Source organism: Equus caballus, chromosome 2 (genome assembly GCF_041296265.1).
Source record: "Equus caballus isolate H_3958 breed thoroughbred chromosome 2, TB-T2T, whole genome shotgun sequence".
Lineage (NCBI taxonomy): Eukaryota > Metazoa > Chordata > Mammalia > Perissodactyla > Equidae > Equus > Equus caballus.
In genome coordinates, this window is record NC_091685.1 from 35333514 (window position 1) to 35352519 (window position 19006).

A 19006-nucleotide genomic window follows, 5' to 3' on the forward strand; every position below is an offset into this window, starting at 1 on the left:
CTGTTAAGTAGGGGTGACAGTGCCTCATGGGCCTGCCGTCTTCACTTGAACGTGAGCTTCACCAAAACCACAGGGTTGTTGAGAAAGTAAAATAAATGAGTGAATTAATGCCCGGGAGGCACTTGCCACCGTGTCTGAGTGCTCTGGGAAGAGGTTTCACAGCCCCTGTCGTCTCCGACCCTCCCAGACAAGCACCCTAAAAGACTAAGGTCTATCTTTTGGTCGGCCATGTTCTGGCAGAAAGTGCGCTGCTGTGTCCTGCGCACAGAAGTTCTTAATTTCAGTGGCATTTTACTGAGGAGCAATATCCTGCAGAGAGGGGCACAGATCCTGCACACACAGCTCGAGACTTTTCTGGAAGTGGACGCACCCCCGTCACCAGCCCTGGGTCAGGAAACAGAGCCAGCAGGACCCGGCAGCCCCGTGTGCCTCCTTCCAGAATGTTTGTGCGTTTTGGATTCCCCACTGGGCTGAGTTGGGTCTGTCACGCTCTGTCTTCCCTTGGTCTTCGGTGCTGTGCGTTTAAGGAGCATCCGTGTTGCTGTTCAGACGACACTGCCGTGGGGTCCTCCCTCTGCTGGGTGCGTCTGCCACGGGCCACCTTCCCACCCTGTCTTGGCTGCTCGATTCTCGAACAGCCAGGCTTGTTCTGATGGCAAGGCCTCTGTACCAGCTGTTCCCCAAGCCTTTCCACAGTCCTCTGCTTTTCTCGGACAACCTCATCTCCTTTCTCTCCCTCATCCCAACCAGTTTCTCGTATCATATCACAAGGTTTCTTCCCATCTAGCACTTACTATACTCTGGAATTACCTTCATTAACAACCTGCCTCCCTAGGTCTCCTCTGTCCCCTTCGCCTGAAAGTTATATGAGGGCGGAGTCTGTGGCTTCTGTCTTCCGCACTGCATCCCGGATGCCCTGGGCAGGGCCTGGCACACGGTAGGCACTCAGTCAATATTTGCTAAACGAAAGAATCACGCACAGCAGGCTGCCCTCCCAGCCAGCCCCGGCTTGCGCTTGTCCGTGCTGTTGTGGCTGTGTCTCTCGTCTGTCTTTTTCTTTCTCCAGCTTGCAAGCTCCCCGAGGCCCGAGCCACCGCCGTCTTCAGCTCCTGCTCGGTCGGTCCCCAGATCAGCGGACCTGCCTCACAGGTGTTTTGTTAACCTTGTTCCCAACCAGACATGCAGGAGAGAAATGCATTTTAAAACCACGTGCGACTTAAAGAGAATTTAATCTGCATGTCTGGGATTCATTAACACGTAGATCATCAAATTAGAGTTTGCTCACAGCTGTTTGACATTCGAAAGGCCTTTTGAGTATCTTTAATAAGTGCCTTTAAATATTATTTTTCCTCCTAATCTCAGGGCCGGGTGTGAGCATGCCGGTCTTGGAATGGGAACATGACGCAGGGGACCAGGGGCTGGCAGGACCGGTTCCTGCAAGAGTGTAGCTGCTGGGGGCGTCGGCACGGGGCCATCCACGCCCTCCTGCCCTCTGTGCTCCCTGGTGGGCTCTGGTCCAAGCTGGTGAGAGCCGTGAGCCAAACCTCCCGGTCCCCGTGTGGACATCAGCTGTTTGTCCCATCCCTCTTCTCCTGGGAACTGCCCTCCTGATACCCACCCCAGCCCTGCTCCAGGGTCCTCATGGGACGCCGGCTAGACCAATAAGGCAAGGCCTTCCTTGGCCACTGTGATTGGCCTCAGTGTGGCTCTGCGGCCCGATCCAAAGAAACGGCATGGCAGGAGACTCCTGCTGGAGCTGTGGAGGGAGAGGCCACTCTCCTTTCTTTTTTTTTTTGAGGAAGATTAGCCCTGAGCTAACATCTGCTGCCAATCCTCCTCTTTTTGCTGAGGAAGACTGGCCCTGAGCTAACATCCGTGCCCATCTTCCTCTACTTTCTATGTGGGACGCCTACCACAGCATGGCTTGCCAAGCGGTGCCGTGTCCGCACCTGGGATCCGAACCGGCAAACCCTGGGCCGCTGAAGTGGAACGTTCGCACTTTACCACTGTGCCACCGGGCTGGCCCCAACTCACTCTCCTTTCTGCTGGTACTTGTGACCCAGAGCTGTGGGCCTGGAGCATCCTGTTGCCACATGGAGCCTGAGACATAGAAAAGCAAAGTTGAGAGCTGTAGAGAGGCTGGCGACAGCCATGAGGGCCTGGACCCAGCCAGGGCCGCATTAACCCTGTCATGGGTTGGATTGCGTCCCCCCAGATTTCTATGTTGAAGTCCTAACCCCCAGACCCTCAGAATATGACCTTATTTGGAAATAGTGTTGTCATACTGGAGTAGGGTGGACCCCTCATCCAATATGACCGGTGTCCTTACAGGAAGGGGACTTTTGGACATGGAGGCCCACAGAGGGAAGACAATGTGAAGACACCAGCCAAGTGGAGAGGCTGGCACAGATGCTCCCTCACGTCCTCAGAAGGAGCCAACCCTGCCGACGCCTTGATCTTGGACTTGCAGCCTCCAGAACTGCGAGACGATAGCTTTCTGCTGTCTCAGCCCCTGGTCTGTGGAGCTTTGCCACAGCAGCCCCAGCAAACTAACACAAGCCCCCCGTGAACTTTCTAGTTATGAGAACCAGTTTATCCTTTTTCTTTCTTCTTTCCCTAAGCCAATTTGTACTGGATCTTTCACTACATACAAGGGTGAGAAGACATCCTTGGACACCGCTGTTCTCCTTAAAATCTCCTCATGGACCATGTTTCGGTTATCCGTTGCTGTGTAACAGACCACTCCAAACTTAGTGGCATAAACAAAAACAATCATTTGTTTTGCCCACAAGATGCAATTTGGGCCGGACGTGGGGCAGAGCTCATCTCTGCAATAAGGCATCAGCAGAAGCCCACCGGGGCTGAGGAACCCACTGTCAAGGTGCATCACTCACGTGGGTGGCAGGTGCTGTGGTCGGTGGCTGGGAGCTCAGCCGCCAGGGCTAAGGGCTCCTCTCATGGGCCTCTCCACAGGCTGCTGAGCCTCCTCCTGGCATGGCAGCCTGTTCCAAGAGTGAGCATCCCAAGAGAGCGTGTGAAAGGACGTGGCGTTTTTGTGACTTACTCAGAAGTTACACAGCATCCCTTCCACCATACTCTCTTTGTCAAGGCTGTCCTAAAGGTCCACTCAGATTCCAGGGGAGGGGACACAGATCCCACTGCCCCACGGGAGCAGCACTGATGTCACATGGTGAGAGAAGAGCGTGAGGAATGGGAGACACTGTGGAGCCATCTCTGGAAAATGCAATCTGCCAGAGGCCACATACTCTATGACCCCATTTATATGAGAGTCAAGAAAAGGCAAAACTGACAGTGACTGAAGTCAGAGAAGTGTCACCTCTTGGGGACGGTAGTTTTGACTAGAAAGGGACACGGGAAGCTTCCGGTGCTAGAAACGATCTATGCCTGGATATGGCTGGAAATTACATGGACGTGGTTACGTGAGAAGTTCACTGAACTGCTCACTGAAGTTCCACACCCTCATGCGTTTTATAGCTCAATTTAAACAATTTTAAAGGATGTGACAAAGAAAATCTGACTTCGTCCTCTGCTGGCTCCCAGTTGTCCGAGCAGCTTGGCTGGAGCACGGCACCCGCCCAGACTCAGCACCCCTTGTCTTCTCTGGTTCAAGGCCCTGCTCTCCTCGGCCCTGACTGTTGCAGATGCTTGAGTGTCTCCAGCTGTGTGGGAGATGGTGGAAGAGTGTTTGAAAGGAGGGAACAGCAAGTGCAAAGACCTTGAGTGAGGAAAGGGTGGCGGGCCAGCGGGAGGGCAGAAGTGAAGGGAGGTGAGGCAGGGGAGATGGCGGGGCTCACGGAAAGGCTCCAGGCAGGGCTGTGACACCACCTGGTTTCCCTTTTTGAAAGCACAGGATCCCAGAGCTGCCACTTCTGGTTGGATGGGCAAGGCCCTGCCTTCTCATCTGTGAAATGGGTCACAAGAATCCTGGCCTTGAAGGGTCGCCGAGAAGAGGCAGGATCAAGATGCGGGGGAAACTCCTGGCCCTGGGTGCCTGGCCCGCCATCAGGCTGCTCAACATGGCTTCCCTCCTAGTGCCCCTGCGGACCCTGAGTCCTGGCAGGCAAGGCCTCCTGGGTCCAGGACATCCTTCCGGTTCTCACTGAGCCCCTGGTCCCTTCTGGACCGTACTCGCTCCCCCTGCCAGACCTCTGGAGCCTGTTGGGTGGAAGATGGATGGACCATTAATCTGCACAGTCTAAAGGTTAATCCAAAGGGCAGCCATGGCTGAAGATGGTGCCCTCCGCCTGGCTCCAGCTCACAGACGAGGGAGGGGTTGGGGTGAGGTGGGGTCACCAGCCAGGGGCTCCTCAACCATGTAAACCACCAAACAGCTGTCCCTCGGGTGGGCTTCGTGGCCCCCTTCCCACACCCAGTCTGGTCTCCTGAGACTTCTTTCCCATCCTGGCTGTGTCACCAGCTCACTGCATGACCTTGGGCAAGTTTCCCCCCTCCTCGAACCTCTATTTCCCATCTGTGCATTGGGACCAAGCCATCCCCAGGGGGCCATCTGGCTTGGACGTTCCAGGGCCGCATCTCAACCCAGCCCCGACAATTCTCTGCCTCCTACCCCGGCCCCCTGCTCTGTCCCGCCTCTGGGTTTCTGTATCGGCCATGCTCCCCAACGGGGACACCCTCCCCTGTCAACCCACATCCTGCCTTTCCTTCGAGAGTTTGTAAGACGGTATCCGAGACATCTGCCGGATTCACCGCAAGTTCGTCAGGCCGGTCCGCCGTCCTGCGGTCCCCTAGTGGCTGTGGTCTTAGTCTATACGAAATTCTTCTGCACATTTTTCTATGTTGCTCTGTCAGCACCTGGAAATCTTGCCTCTTTTTGCTGCTTTCATCAGAATTAGAGCATTCCCCAGGGCGGAGCTGTGTCTCCACCATCAGACTGACAGGTCCCCTGGGGCAAGGGCCTAGCCTCCTCCCTTTGAATAGGTTCCTATTCACGACCCATAGACCTCAAGGGCCTGCTGAGTCCAGCCCGCAGAACGTTCTGTTTGCCTGCTCCAGTAACTTTTCTTTTTAATTGTTGAATTAGTTGCCAACACTTAAAAATCAGGCGGTTGCACTTAAGAATCCGGATTTTCATCTTTAAAGAAACTGATAAGAGCCGGTTGTGTCAGGTTTGCCTTTCCTTCCGCAGTGATGGGCAGGAGCTAATGGGAGCTGCTCTGTGGCCGGGGAGGACACTGTCCGGTTCACCCCAGGCCTCCCCTGGCCCCACTGGCCCTGTTACCTGCCCAGGCCTGGAGGTGTGTGGGTTGCAGTCCCGGCTTTGGGCACTGAGGTACTGTCTGGCTGCGGTGGGAGAGCAATTCCAGAGAGGGATGCGGGAATGAAGGCTTCTCTCCCGCCTCTGCCTCATTAGGATCTGAACAGCCTGGATCAATGCTTTTAAAAATCAGATACACACTGACTGTTCCTTGCATCAGGAACAGTCTGTACCGGCAGAGAACACTTCTCTAATCAAAAGCTTGCCTTTGGGAAAATTACACGGAGAAGGGATGGAGGGAGAGGCATCGTTGTTCAGTAATTATTTATGGGGGGCCTACTGTGTGCCTGGCTTGAGCCGGGTGCTATGGATACGCAGTGAACAAAACCTAGTCATCATCTTACACAGCTCATGGTCTTATCAGCTCTCTCAGCTTCTCAGATTAGGCAGAAAAGCCCCAGAGAGGGCAAACAGAGTCCCAGGATCACACAGCAGAGGTGGAAAGAAACCCTACACGGCTTTCCAGGTCTCCTGCTTCATCCCTTTCCCAGACACATGGGTCACTCCTGGGCCCCCGATGAAGCCCTGTGCACCCTGGCCCCCTCCCGCTCCTCTTCTGCTCCTCTCCAAGTTCTGGTGCTCCATCCTTGCTTTCACCTAATGGCCAGAAGTTGGGGCTCAGCCAGGTGGGGTTGGGTTCCGCTCAGAGCAGAGACTCGGCCCTTCTCTGGCTGCTTTCCAGGATGCCCTGCCTAACTACCCAGGGCAATTCCAATATCAGGCGTAGAGTTAGGGCATCCCACAGCTAATCGCCCCAACCGGAACATTCTACAGCAAGGTGGCAGCTCAGTTGACCCATGGCTCTTTTCAAGGGACAGCCTCGGAGCGGAGCCCTAAGCTGTCAGCACAAACCTGCCCTTTCTGCAAACATGGCCAGAGGGCCACTCTAGCTGCCTCTGGGGCTAAGCCGGGCTTGGTTTTCGACTGCAGCTGCAGCCCCTTGTTTTGAAAAGGGAGAGCTGGCATCCCCTTCTACACTGGCTGCTCTGCAGATGCGCCAGAAGCAGCTGGCTCTCCGGCACACAGCCAGCCCCCTCGAGTCCAGAGGCCAGTCCCTGGAAGAACCGGCCACCTGGGCTGGGTTCGAGCAGCCAGATACTTTCAAAATAACTAGCAGCGAAATTCAACCAACTCTTCTTTGGTTGCATTCAAACTCCTAAGCATACTGAAACCAGATAGACAGATTTTGGCCAACAGTCACTGAGTTAGAAGCAGGCTGAGTGTAATTGTCTTGGAAATTGTGGTTTGCCTAAATAGAATAATAAATGATGACAGCTACCGTTTATTGAGCATCTGCTGTGTACTAGGCACCACATCAACATCCCTCCTGGGGGAATGAAGCAGAGGCCCAGAGAGGTCAGCTCACCTGCCCGAGGTCACACAGCTGGCCAGTGAGAGCCCAGATTTGATCTCAGGTCTCTCCAATACCCGATGCACTTCTTTCTCTCCAGCAGGTGCTCAGGAGGCCAGGCTGAGGCTGACCCCCCATCCCAGCCCCTCCGGCACCCACTTCCTTCCTTGGGTTTCTGCACAGCCCAAAATGTCCCCAAGGCTAAGCTATAGTCGGCTCAGGGCAAGCTGGTCAGAGAACAGCAAGGCTCTCCGAACAAGGCTTTGATCTGTTTCAAAAGAGCTGGGTGAACTCCTTCCCCTGCACGGCCTTGATCCGAAAGCCCCAAGGTGTAGCCCTGGAGAAGTGTCCCGGCTCAGATGGCGCTTTTAACCAAGGAAAGAAAGCATTAAAAATCAGTGATGATTACCCCGCAACTGACGTGGACGGAGGACCTGCAACGTGTCCGAGATTTTACGTCTCATGTGTTATCGGTGTCTCCCAGTGAGTGAGCCCGTAGCCCCTGGACCCAGCCTCCTGGGTTCAATCCTGACTTTGTCCCTGGCCGGCTGTGTGCCCTGGGGAAATGAGCCTCCCAGAGCCCCAGTTTCCTCCCCTGCAAAATGAGCAGAAGAGTGGGACATCCTTCACAGGGTCATTGTAGGAAGAAAGGAGATGGTGTGTAAGGTTCACAGCATAGAGCTTGGCATGCAGCCTGGCCTCTAAAACTGGCAGATGTCACCGTTTTTATATGTTATTTTTAAAAATCCTCGTGAGAAACCCGTGGGGCAGGTGTTGTCATTCTCATTTTACTGTTGGGGAACCTGAGATTAAGAGAGGTTCAGGAACTTGCCCAAAGTCACACAGCTAGGAATTCACAGAGCTGGAGTTTAGGTCCTTAACCCTGAAGTCAGAGTCCTGAGAGCTGGTTTTTGCAAAGGGCGGAGTTGCAACCTCCCCTCCCAGGGCCGCATCCGCCCCGGGCAGCTTGCTCTGCCTGGCAGGGTTTTCTTTTCTTTTCTTTTTTAGGTGATTTTATAGCACTTTCAGACTAAACATGCAGAAGGAAACCCAGGCCCGGGGTGGGGGTAGGGTGTGGAGGGTGGTGGGGAGTGGACCTGCCCCGGGACACTGGCTGCAGCTGTGCTGAGACCCAGAGCTGTACCCGCTGTGGAAAGGCTCCCCCAGGGAGTCGGCGAGAAGGACCAGAGGAGATGGGCGAGCAGGGACCGGATAAGGAATTCTCTTGAGGATGAGGACTGGCCACCGCTCTGTTGACCGACGGCCAAGGGAGGCCATTCTGCAGCTAGACTCCCGGCGCCGGGGCTGGGACATCTGTCAGCTGGTGCCACGTCACTCTGTGAACTGGGAGGTGTGGGGACAGGAAGGGGATCAGTAAGGCCATGCTCCCCCTGTGCCAGAGTCTGCTTCTGCAGGTAACGTCCTTTGAAGATCCGGCGGGGCCACGAGGATGCCCAGGGACGACCGGAAGTGGGATGTGCCGGTGGGGGAGGCACAGGCCTGGAGAGGCTTCTTGGAGGCCTCGGCTGGGTGTGGCTCTGGGCTGTCCCCTCCTGAGGTCCCCTCAGCAGCCCTGGAGGTGGGTCTCGATACCCTCCTACTCCAAGCAGGGAAAAAGAGGCTTGGAGAGGGCAAGACATTTGCCTTGGGTAGAACAGCTTGTAAGTGGTGAAGTTATTCCTGGAGCCCAGGTCTCTCTGTCCTTTCTGTCTCTCAGTCCGGGGTGTCTTCTCGTGTTTATACTCACACATGCACACACACGCATCTACTTTTATGACTCAGCTATCACATATAACCATGCAAAATTGCCTTTGTGGTAGACCAAAAACAATTGAATGACAGCAGTTTCCTAAGGTTCAGCCAAATATAAATTACGTATGTATATAAATATATATACTTTTGTTTGTCTGTTTATCTACTAACTAAACATAATCCATCTACCTTGCACATAGGATCTCTCTTATACGTGTGTATACATATACATGCTTTATATACACACATATACGTGCACATGTGTGTGTATGTATATATAGTATATACATAGTATCTATCTGAGATATAGCTGACTGGCTAACTAGCCAAATAGCCAGCTTGTTATCCACATGTACGGTCAGTAGTGTGCTGGTAAGTCGGCTCTCTGAAAACGACAAATTACCTGATTTGTATGTTTCCGTGGTGGAAATATTCTTGCTGGGGCTGGTTGCAGATAACCAACATGATGTCCCTGATCACAGAATTAGGAAGCAATGTGTGTAATTGGCTCCCTCTAGCTGGTGTGAACGGGCTCCAGCCTACCGCTGACTTTATCCATCTACCTCAAATATATATTCTGTGTATCTCAAAATGCTACTGATCTATATTATATGTAAACAAGCAGATCCTTAAATATATGTAACTTCTCCCCCTCACTGGTAGATCTCTGATCAATGTCACATCATCATAACATCTAGCTCCCTATTCGGAACCCACCCATCCATCCATCTGTCTGTTCTCTCTGTTTGTTTACTCAGAGCTGGGTCTGTCATGTCCAGTGCTCTTCTCCGCTACGTTGCACCACTTCCGGCTCTGTGTGGGGTGGGGTGGGGTGCTGGGTTGGTGGGGTCGCTGGGTGCAGGGCCTGCCTCCTCTCTTCTGGGGCGTTTGCACGGCTCCTCTCTGGATGGGGGCCCTGCGTTGACCTTATAACCACAGGTTCAGAGCTCCTGGTTCTGGACGAGGTCTTGCTGTGCAAACACCATGTGTGCGGGCCAATAGAAAGTGATTTTCGCCTCTCTGGGCCTGTCCTGGGCGCGCTATCAGAGCCAACAAACAGGCAGTGTGAGCTGGGCTGGAGGCGTCTGCCGTCTTCCTTCTGGCTTCCTACCACTTCTCAGGTCGCTGGGTCACTGGGTCACCATGTCTCAGGGTCTCGGGGTCCAGCTTCCTTCCTTGGGAGACAGGCCTGGGGACGAGTCGTCTCTGCTCCCCGGGCCTGAGTTTGCTCATCTGTATAATGGCACGTTGCTCTCAGGCAATTAGAAGTGAAGCCAAAAAATTTTCTCAAAGTCTTGAGTTCTCTCTTAAAAATCATGCTCATTTTGCCTTGCACTCTGTCATCAATCCATGTTTGTTTTGGAGTAAAACTAACGTGTTGGAGAACTTATCAGTTAAACTATCTAGCATCTTTCTCCCAAATCAGCAGGTAGAGTGGAAACCCTGGGAGAAGCGTCATCTTTTCCTCCTCTGGCTCCGTCAGGAGGGGGCAGTCAGGCGTTACAAGGGGACTCAGGAACCAGACGGCCTGCCCCTTACCCGCTCGGTCTCCCCGGACAAGGTGTTTCCCAGCTCTGAGCCTCAGTTTCCTCATCCGCAAAATGGAAGAACAGCGGTCCTCTCTCCCGGGGCCGTTGGGTGGACTCAGTGAGGCAGAATTTTCGTAAATCTAAGACAGCGCCCGGTGTCGAGCCAGTCCCAGCACATTCTCCCTTTGATGTGAAAATCTGGAGCGCCAACAGCTTCTAAATCGTCTCCCCATGCTAGGATTCCAGGATAAATTCAGGCTGTGTGGACGCCCGTGTCTGCCCAAGGACAGAATCTCCAGTCACCCAGTCCAGGCTCGTAGCCTTTGATGTCTAGGAAGTTCTTCCTGAGTCCTTAACAACACAGGGACTTGCCTCCAGCTACCTGGCATTCTTTCCGGGCCTTGAAAACGCCAAGTGCACGCTGGTCCCAGGATTTCGCCTCTGCTGTGCCCTCTGCCTGGCTCGCCTCTCCCCTGGACCGTCTGCGGGTTGGCCCCGCCACAATCGGGCTCAGCTCAAAGATTCCCTCTCTCGGAAGGGGCTTCCCTCTCGTCCAGAGTTGCCCCACGCCTCTTGGTCACTCTGTCACTCTTCTGTTCTAGTTTCTTCATAGCATTTATCACCTGCTGAATGTATTTTATGGGTGTAATTGTTTGTAATCCGGCCGGCCTCCCCAGCAGACGTCAGCTCCGTGAAGGCAGAAGGTCTGTTGTCTTGGTCACTGTGGGAGTCCCCCGTCCCCAGATTGTGGCTGGCAGCAAGAGCGACCTGACAAGTTGCTGTTAAATCCCTAAGTGGGAGAATGCATGCTGGGTGGCTCAGCAACGTGGAAATGCGTAGAGTAAAGACGGGAAGGAAAGGCAGCATGAGTTACGGGATCCTCTTCCTCTTTATCTCTGTTTTGGGTTTGGAAGGAGCGTATCTTAATTTCATAATCAGAAAAAAGCCCAAACCTCGTGAAGACACAGCTCGGCTGCCAGTCTGACCACGCTCATTGTATCTCTGCTCCCGTGGTTCTCCTTGGAATTGAAAGACAAACCCCGATCGCCCCCTCAGGAGAAACTTTTGTAACGTCAGCAACCGGCCGCAACCTTCCCCTTTGCTTTGCTTCTTGGCCTCGGTTCTGAAAGAAGGTATTTCATTTTGGAAGACTCTCTCCACTCTGAAGACTCCTGGGATGCATCCAGGAAAGAGGCTGGAGGGCAAAGAGGCAGGTGGTGTTGTGCCTCTCCCGTCAGACTGGGAGCACATCAGGGCAGGGCTCTGCCTCCCCCATCAGACTGGGAGCTCCTCAGTACAGGGGCTCTGCCTCCCCCATCAGACTGGGAGCTCCCAGGTACAGGGGCTGTGTCTCCTCCATCAGACTACCCAATACCTCTTGCTCTAGAAGGAGCCCCTTCCCTCTTTCCTTCCCCCTCCTTGTCTTCCTTTTTCTTCTCCTCCTTTCAGGAGCCCCTCTGTGCCGGGTGGAGGTCAGCCCTGGCATGTGGGGGTCCAGCTGCCTCCTTGGCAGCCTGCGTGCACAGGAAGGCCGGGCGGTGAGCCCAGGCTGTCCTTGTCCACATGCCACCCTCCGTCCACCTCGCCCAGCCCTTCCAGGCACAGGCGGAGCCACGTTCACCCTTGACGATGGCAGCCCTGTAGCTACGTCCCCCTGGGTGTCCCTGCCCTCCAAGTCCCCCCGGGGCACACAATGGCACTGAGTCCACCCCAGCGTCGTCGTCCCCTGTTCGGCACAGCCGTTGTTTTAGCTCTCGTCTGCAGCCAGCATGTCCGTGACTCCCGGGCAGGCCCCCTCCTGGCAGAGCCTTCGCACGAGGTGGAGGGACCTCGGTGTCGCTCTAAAGAGGCCTCAAGGGGCTGTGGCTTCGAGACACGGTGTCCCTCACTGAAGCCGCTCCGAGGGCTGCGGGCTCTTTCGGGAGAAGCTCCCGTGCGCAGAACATTTCTGGAAACTGCCGTCGGGACCAGCTAATATTCACTTGCTAATAAGCAGGGGAAGAGCCATGCTGATGCTCCGCGTGACGAGAGCACCCCAGTCAACACCTGTTGAGTGATTTCTGCGGGCTGGCCACGGTGGCGAGTGCCTCCGGTCTGCTCTGTCCCTCAGCCTGGCCATCAGGTCACGCCACTTGGCTGCTCAGAGTGGTTTCCCATGGAAATCTGAGTAAAAGATTTGAGGCCATGGTCCTATATTTTTTCCCCACCCTCCTTCCTCCACTCACCTTCTGCCTGCCCCAGATCTCACGAGGTATGTTCCCACCTCAGGACCTTTGCACCTGCTCTTTCTGCCACCTAGACTGCACCTCTCCAGGATGCCCGCCTGGTTCAGTTCCGGCCTCCATCAGGAATTGACTCAGTTGTCACTTTCGAAGGGAAGACTTTTCTCATCAAACCACTTAAAATTATTACTTTGCCTCTTCTCCTCCCCCAATCTCTAGAGCTCTCCTTATGCTCATCATCGCCATACAACATCCTGTACATTGTTCTTATTATTTCAAGTCTTGTCTGTCTCTCCCTGCTGGAACATTAGTTCCACGAGAGTTTTGCTGACTTTGTTCTCAGCTCTAAACCCAGGGCCTAGATCTGAGCCTAGCGCATAGTAGGGCCTCAATAAATATTTCTGGGTGAGTGGATACGCTTATGTGGTAGGTACAACTGATCCTGTTTTACAGATGAGGAAACCTATTTGCCAGCCCATGATGGCACATCCAGAGTCTGTTTAGCACCTACTGTGTGCTAGGCTCTGGGGCACCAAGGTGGGTCTCTGTCTTGGAGAAGTTTCCTGGCTGGTGGGGGAGACAGATCAGCATACGTGGATAATCCAGTGGGCCGTGTGCAGGAGATGAGCACAGTGCACTGTGGGGACACACAACCCAGCCTGGGGCATAAGGGAGGGCTTCCTGGAGGAGGTGACACCTGAGCTGAGTCTTAGGGGATGAGTAGGAGCTTGTCAGGCTGGGGAGGTAGCAGCTGAGGAGGCAGGTATTGTCTAAGCTACACATGAGAATGTGGGGCTTTTGTTTACCTAAAACCTGTTCAGTCTGGCTGGGATGGGGAGGAGAGTGCATGAGGGTGTGGGGTTGGGGCAGAGAGAGATAGATGAGGCTAGAAGATGAGGGGTGAGAAGGTGGGGGGCAGAGAGATTACCCAGGGCCTTGGGGGCCGTGCAAGGAATTTGGGCTTCATCCTCTGGGGCTTTGGAAGCCTGTGGTAAGGGATGCAGCCTGTCAGGCCCGGGGTCTAGACTGAGCTCCCTGGTGGCTGTGGAGAGATCAGACCAGACTGGGGAGGCATGTGGCCGGGGCGGAGGGTAACCTGGGTGAGTGAGGCCGAGGCTTGAACCAAGGTGGGAGCAGTGCACAGGAGATGGGCGGAGCTCCAGCACGAGTGAGGAGGGACGTGGCGGGGACCTGGGCCAGCAGGGCCGGGCACGTGTTACTCCACGGCTCGTTTTTGACCCAAGCCAGCTTTTTCCAACTTGCCAGCCCTCCCGGCCCGTGAGATTTTAGCTCCAAAGGACCCTGGACGACTCTGGAAATCAGCATCTCTCCCCTGAGAGGACGAAGCGGTGGACTCCAGAGGAACGCAGTGCCGGCTCCCGAGGCCCCTCCCCAAATGGAGGCCGGGACGTCCCGGGACCGACTGCATCACTACCATGCGTGACGTGGCGTCGGGTTGGGGTCCTGGACGCCGGGCTGTTTCTAGATCTTTCTCTGAACCTTTGCTTCCTGATGTATAATAGACACAATATCCATCGTGGTAGCATGATGATTGAACGAGATGACACAGAAAGAGCTGCGCACAAAGCCCGGTGCGTGGTGAGTGAGCAATAAGCGATCATTTTCAGCTACTACAGTCACCGTGACTAGTATTCTTTTGGGGAAGGATATCCAATTTAAAAAATTTTGATTATGGGGAATTTTGAACATCCATGAAAAAGGACAGGGTGTCTGAGGAGCCCCCGTGTAACAGCCCCCAGCCCCGCCAACCACCAACCCCTGGCCGGTCCCGCCCCATCCACGCTCCCCCTGCCAGGCCCCTTGTTAATTTAAATCAGATCTCAAACACCACCTCATTCATCCATGAATATTTCACCACGATCACTGTTAACAATGTGCGAGGTGACGGGAGGTGCCATGGGGATTGGCCCCCTCTGTTCAGGCTTCTGCGGGGCCCCTTCGGTACCGGGACAAACGCAGTCCCGACCCCCAGGGGCTCACGCTGGGAGGCTGGCTGTGCAGGGACAGGCACAGACACAAACAACTCTGAACGGCCTGTGAGCAGTGCCTCCATCTGCCTATGGGGTCATGGGTCGCTTAACGACGGGGACACGTCCTGAGAAACGCACTGTTGAGCGATTTCGTCATTGAGCGAACATCATAGACTGCGCTTACACACACCTAGACGGTACAGCCTGCTGCACCCTAGGCTACGGGGTACTAATCTTACAGGACCATCGGCGTCTATGCAGTCCGTCATTGACCAAAAAACATTGTTTTGCGGCTTTTGGCTGTATATAAAGAGAAGCTTTATATTCTGGAGCTGGGATGGTGGGAAGTGGTAAGTTGCAAAAAAGCTTAATATGTTTGTTAAAAACAACAAAACAACCAGTTACATGTGGGGCAGGAGGGGAGGCGTGAGGATCGAGGCCGGATGGGCGTGCACTGAATTCCAGTTCTAGCCCGGCACCCACTGGTTGTGTGGCCTGGAGCGAGCCACTGCCCCTCCTTGGGCCTCGGTCTCCTCTTCTGTCAGACTGGCGCCCCCGGGAGGAGCTGTGAGCCCCATCGCAGCACGTGGTGCTGGGGATCCAGTTGCCGTTGGTCGACAGGCTGCTACCTGTGACTTTGGGCAGAAGTGCTGACCTGGCAAATTAAGTTGTAGCTGAAGGGCAAGGGGACAATGTGTCTTCGCAGCCAATTACACAATCGATGGTTTGGGACATGGTTTGCTTCATCAGATCTATAACCCATCGTGGATCTATCACGGCTTATGAAGCCCCTCTCGTTGGAGCCAGTTATCAAAGTCAGGTGGGAGGGAGGTCACGACGAGCTTGGCTGCCAGGGCGGCCTGGCTGAGCGCCCAGGGCCTGCTGGTTGGACCTGGGTCTGAGTCTTGGCCCACTGGCTGTGTCCCCGAGGGCAAGTCACTGCTCCTCTCTGAGCCTCAGTTTCCCCAGATAGTTACTGGCCAGCTTCTTCACGTGCCCCTGTGGGTTGCCCCAAGGTGGCGCCTGGAGAGTCCTGAGGGTTGGTCTAACTCGTTTACTCACCCAGCAGGAATTTATTGGGCGCCCACAATGTGCTGACTGCCTGGGGCTATATTGAGGAGCAGACAGATGGACCTCCTGACCTCAGGGAGCCCTCAGTCCAGGGAGGAAGGCAGGCAGTGCTCGGATTAGGGCATGGGAGGGGGACGCCTTGGAGAAGTTGTGAGAGAGGGCCTTTAACTGAGCCTGGAGAGGAGACCTCCTTCCTGGCCAAGGATGAGTGACAGTGAGCCAGTGAAACCAGGGCAGGGGCAGGAATGGAGATTAGCATGTGCAAAGGCCCTGAGGCAAGAGAAAGCCTGGCAGAAGGGAGCTCCACGTCAGGACAGCAAGTGGGAGAGTGACTCAGGATGAGCCGAGGGATGTGGATGCCAACCCTATCAGCAGGGCCTCCGAAGCCATGTTACGGGGTGGGCGAGAGGCTGACGTGGGGAAGAGCATGACTGGATTCTGTTTCCATAACACCCCTCTCAGCGCTCAGTGGAGAACGGACTGGAGGGTGAGCAAGAGGCCATGCAGGCTTGGCAAGAGCTGCTGGCTGGAATAGTGGGGATGGACAGAGGGAGAGCTGAGGAGGGGAGAGGCAGAGAGACCGGATGCGGCTGTCCAGGGAAGCTGTTTTGTTGAATGAGAGAGAGTAGAATATTCCTGAATGCTAATGGGCAGGATCTGGAAAGAGAGAGACTGGAGATGTGGGAGAGAAATGAGATATGGCACAGAGGGGGGATCCCCGGTGGGTCCCAGGGTCCGGGGCAGAGACCCCTGTTCCGTGGGTGTTGGGGGCAGGGAGCACTTTCTCCTCTGTAAGAGCAGCGACGACAGGAGGGGCCACGTGCAGCGGGGCAGGGCGGGGCGGGAGGAGGACCTGGCGCTGGGAAGATGAGGAGTTTGAATCTGACGGCTTCTGGACTCTGAGACACGGAGCAGGGCCACCTCTCACGGGGCAGCTGAGAGTGAGAGGGGAGGGCTGGTTGAGTAGAAGGTGGAGGAGAGAAAACACAAAAGACTCTCTGAGGGCGGAGCAGGCACTCTGTAGATGAAATAAGGGGCACGCTTTTCAGGAAGCTGATTTCCTGAGGCTTCCCCATGGCCCTGTTGCCTTCTCATCCCTCCCCGGCCACCCTGGCCTCTGCCCACAGTGGCCGTCCCTTGGCTTCAGACATTTTCTTAGGCAGCAAACCGTTTTCTTCAAATAAAACCTGACATGGAGCCTCAGCATGTGTGCAAAGAAAGTGGAGCTGTTCCGACGGTGGAAGCTGCCCGCTGGGCTCCACCCTCCTTCCCCGGGGAGACCCTGCCCCATCTCTGTGAAGTCTGGGCCTCCTCTGGACCCGGTGGGAAGCCCACGGGTGTCGGAGCCAGGTGCAAGTCCCCTCTTTGCCATGTGCTAGGGTGAAGCTCTGGGCCTCGACTTCCTTGTCTGTAAAATGGGGGAGATATTACCAGAGTGTAGACAGAAGACTGGACCAGATGGTGTTTCTCTGTGTGCTCATGCGTGTGAGTGTGTGTGTTAACCCATCCTTCAAACGTCTGAGAGTTGATGAACTTCCAGAGCGTTGCCTGTGGTTCTCTATTAGGGGTCCTCGTCAGCTCTCGTAGGTTGTTATTTCAGAATCAGGATTTAATCCTGGTCTAACTTTAAAACCTATGCCAGGTGGATGAGACCCAGCGTTTTACTTTTGGTCCAGGCACAGTGGCCACAGAGCTGGCTGCTGGAGTGTCTGTTGGGACAGATGGGCAGCAAAGGGCAGAAAGGATGGATTTTCCGTGCAGTCGTGGAGACCAGTTGGGTGACTAGTTGCCTGGCGTCGTCCGGGCACCGCCCTCCCTCTGTGGGGCGTCGTGTGCGACCAGGGCTAGTGCGGGAGTCCGTCAGCTGGATGTGCCGCAGTCAGCGTCTGGCCACGTCTTCACCCAGGCTGGTCCTGAGGTGGGGGCCTCTTGGAGACGTGGACCATGGGCATTGGAACCCAACAGGCTTTGGTTCAAGTCCCAGCTTGGCCTTACACAAGCTGTGTGACCTTCCACGGACCTCGGTTCCCCATCTGTACAATGGTGGTAAAAGGTTAAGGGCTCCGCTGGCGCCTGGCACATGGCGGGCGCCCTGCAAAGACTAGTCCTCTGGCTTTTGCCCCCTGTCCCTTTCCAAAGCCCAAGGGTGTCCCTGCCCCCTCGGGCCTGCGCAGGTGCCCTCCAGACTCTCGTTTACCTGAGAAGGGTCTTCTGCCCTCTGTGTTGTTAGTGGGTGTGGATTTTAGACGGGGTGACAGGTCACCCGCGTGGGCCATGTGAGGGGTGGACCAGCACGGACCTTGGACTCACGTGGAGTGACCTTTAAATCCCGATTCTCCCACCTACTTGTTGGTGACCTTGGACAAGTCACCTCACTGCCCCGGGCCTCAGTTTCCCCCTCTGTAAGATGTCAAGAATCACACCACGGCCTCCGATGGTTATCGACGCTTAGATGCACATTTGGGAAACGCAAGTTGCCGTTGTCACCCCCGAAGCCAGCTGTAGCCTCTTCCGTGGCACAGTTCCTGCGGGGGGAAGGGCGAGCCTGCACTGCAGCCTTCCTCCCACGGAGCCGGCAGAGGGGGGCCGGCCCGGGCTTCCTCGTCCAGGGAGAAGCAACAGTTTCAGAGCTTCTGCTGGGGCTCTGGGCTGCTGGGCAGAGACTCAGGTGTTTAGCAGAGCACTTGAGCGAGTTTTAGGTGTGTAAAGGCAGGCCCGAGGGAATTCCAGGAGGGGCCAGAAAAAGACTTGAGCCGGTGGTCCTGGGGGTTGGAGGCCAGCGAGCAAGAAAGGGGAGGAGGGGAGAGAGGCTGAGAAGGTGGTGGGAGGCTGAGGTGGGGGAAGGTTGGGGGAGGGCTCCAACTGTGGGACCAGGAGAAGGATCTCACAATAGAGGTGCCTTATTTTCCATTTTAGGGCCATGCAATTTTCTTCCATTCCCGCTCCCCAGAACCTTCAGCAAACTTTGGATACACCCATGTGGCTTGTCCTGGTGGAACCTGGGAGGAACCGAGACAAAGGACTTGGCATGTCCCCCGTTTGGGCTGACACGAGGCAGAGAGGAGAGAAGGACCAAATGGGAGGAAACTGGAGTGAAATTGACATTTTCCCAGCTTGGACCTCAGAGCGAGAGGAGTAACCTATGTCTGGAATCACTTTATTTGAATATTAAAGGCACTAAATGCATAAAGCCAGAAGACTTGGCAACATCATTCATTCATTCCCAGCATTCATTGAGCACCTCGGTCACGCCCCGCATCCTGCCAGGCACCAGGGATACAAGGTGAGCAAAACAGGTGGCAGGTGCCTGGGAGGAACCAGGGTCACGTGTATAAAGCCCGGTGCGGAGCTCGGCACACTGGAAGCACATGAGTTTGTCCTTTTAAGAGGGTGGGGCTGTGGTGCTGTGAGGAGCAGTGGCCGTGGGGCGGTGTTAATTCCACTGGACAAATGTGATGACAGAACAGGCACCTGGGGGTCCCGGGCTCCGTGCTAATTGCGTCCATGTTTCTCCGCGGGGTATTGGCTGCGATGCAATTAACACGGAGAGCAGGTCTGGAACTGTCACTTCTCCGCTGGCTGGCCTTGTCCCATGTAGGAAGGCGGCGTGACTCCGGACTTTGCACCTTTCTTTTCCAATAAAAACACTTGGAAAGTGTCTGGCCCTTTTCTTCTCACTGCACACAGGATTTGACAGATCTTAGGGTCAAATTCGCTCTCAGCGTCTACTCCCCTGAGAGCTGAGGAGGGGAGCTGGCTGCGGCGTTCAGGAAAAATACGCCGGGACACAGACG

The 19006-nt window shown here is 55.1% G+C and overlaps 1 long non-coding RNA gene across 1 annotated transcript in view; it reads left to right on the forward strand.

Moving 5' to 3' along the window:
* LOC138919996 (uncharacterized) overlaps window positions 1-18406 on the forward strand; it is a 30456-nt gene extending 12050 nt beyond the window's left edge. The window contains exon 2 of the long non-coding RNA XR_011430582.1: window positions 18129-18406. This is a non-coding gene — a long non-coding RNA (uncharacterized lncRNA). The remainder of the gene's footprint in view (window positions 1-18128) is intronic.
* The last annotated feature ends 600 nt before the right edge of the window (window positions 18407-19006 follow it).